The following is a 2,373-nucleotide window of genomic DNA, read 5'->3' as shown; positions in this document are numbered from 1 at the left end:
GGGTATAAAACTTTAAAATAAACTCTCTAAGTTAGGAAACAGACTTTCTTTATTTAATACTTCCTTCTGGTGCACTCACGGGGCATTTAATGAATTAGAGCAGACGTGGAGCTGTCTGAAAAACCATCAAGTCACACAAGCTGTCTGATAGGATGCACAACAGAAAATGTGGTTGAAAAAGAAAAAAAAATAGGATTATACCTCACAGCTGACTCTTTTCTTTTCTTTTCTTTTCTTTTCTTTTCTTTTCTTTTCCTTTATCTTCTCTTCTCTTCTTTTCCTTTTATTTGTGGATTTCAAAGTTAGTAAGAAAAATTTTACTCACCTAGAAACACATCACCCAGGTAAACCAAACTAATATTTACTTGTTCTTAGTTTAGTAAGAAATGTGCTATTTCCCAGTGAGCTCTTAAGAATATTTCTAAATTATGCTCACATAGCAATCAATGTTTAATTCAAACCCCTGAAAACACATATGGTATTTCTTTATGTTTATCCCTGGCTAGTACACTCAAGGGAATGAGTCCCCTGCCTCTAAAATCAAAAGAGGTCTAGAGATACAGTTAATAAAATAATGACAGATACAATTTCATGGGCATATCAATTCTTCTCAACATGCTCCCCTGGGGAATATGAAGAAAAAAAGAAGTATCAGATGCTGTCACAGTCAGAACATGCTCTCCTCAAGTCTCAATGGACAGCTAGGAGAAAACTGTCAACAAACATCAACAAACATGTATTCTTAGGAGCCTAATGACTTAAAACCAACAAGACTGCTTTATCAACTCTTTAGGTAACTATCTGCAATGTGAGTTGATTTTTTTTTTTTTACATCTCAGTTATTTGAAATAAAGGATGGTGTTATGTTATAAAATTTATATAACTACTAAATACAGTTTAAAAAGCAACTGTGAGAAATGAAAGTCCACGCCACAATTTATTTTTTTTTTCCATTTTTTATTAGGTATTTAGCTCATTTACATTTCCAATGCTATACCAAAAGTCCCCCTTACCCACCCACCCCCACTCCCCTACCCACCCACTCCCCCCCTTTGGCCCTGGCGTTCCCCTGTACCGGGGCACACAAAGTCTGCGTGTCCAATGGGCCTCTCTTTCCAGTGATGGCCGACTAGGCCATCTTTTGATACATATGCAGCTAGAGTCAAGAGCTCAGGGGTACTGGTTAGTTCATAATGTTGTTCCACCTATAGGGTTGAAGATCCCTTTAGCTCCTTGGGTACTTTCTCTAGCTCCTCCATTGGGAGCCCTGTGATCCATCCATTAGCTGACTGTGAGCATCCACTTCTGTGTTTGGATGGACCATGTAGAGACTGCCATATCCAGGGATCCACCCCATAATCAGCTTCCAAATGCTGACACCATTGCATACACTAGCAAGATTTTACTGAAAGGACCCAGATGTAGCTGTCTCTTGTGAGACTATGCCGGGGCCTAGCAAACATGCCACAATTTAAATTCTCAACTTGTTTCAGCAAACTTCTTGTTTGGCAACAGGAAAGAATGAAGTCTTTCTCTTCCTCAACTATTTGGAAACCACATTCATTTTTAGACTGCTCACTCATTAGTAGCTCATCTCATAGATACAATTTGATATATTTTTCCAGTTAACCCAGTCTAATTATATTTTGATTCAAAAATACCTCCTTGTTAAGTCTAGTCAGTAACTAGCAACTGCTAACAGTAATCCCCTGTCCTCTTTCCTGTGGGTGCCGAAGACTCAGATGAATAGACTGGAGCCAGTATTGAGTGTAGGCAGGAGTCCAGCGGTTAATTGTTGCCTAGACTCTTGGCTCAAGTCTTCAGGCATGACATAGAATTTTTCTTTATAACATGTTTTCTTTATAACAAACTGTGCTGCATTAGTTTTTTTTTTTTTAATAAAGAGCACAAGGAAGGAATGACAAAAATAAATAAAAATAGACCACGCACTCTGCTTATCTTATACTTATTTAATACTTTAACAATTTCTAAATTACCCTGAGGGCTGAGGATATTGCTCCATTATGGAGCGCTTGCCTATCGTGTGCCAGGCAATGGGTTTAATCCCCATTACCAAGAAAAAAAAAATCCCAAACAACTAAAAACAACAAAACCTCACCTTAATATCCCTTATTAGATAATGCTCATGGTAAGCAGCTAATACAGCTTATTAAATCATCAAGATGTTGTATTTGCTGCTCTTACATACTTCGTCCCACATTCATATTCTAGATGAAAAGCATAGAAACTAAGAGTCATTACTTCTAAATATGAATTAACGGTTCTTGTATAGTAGAGACCAGGATACAATACTGTGAATGAAAAGATGTAACAACACCAAATCTATCACTCAATACACACTTATGGAATATT

This window comes from Mus musculus, chromosome 11 (genome assembly GCF_000001635.26).
Source record: "Mus musculus strain C57BL/6J chromosome 11, GRCm38.p6 C57BL/6J".
Taxonomy (NCBI): domain Eukaryota; kingdom Metazoa; phylum Chordata; class Mammalia; order Rodentia; family Muridae; genus Mus; species Mus musculus.
The sequence above is the reverse complement of the archived record's forward strand: the minus strand, read 5'-3'. Positions refer to the sequence as shown.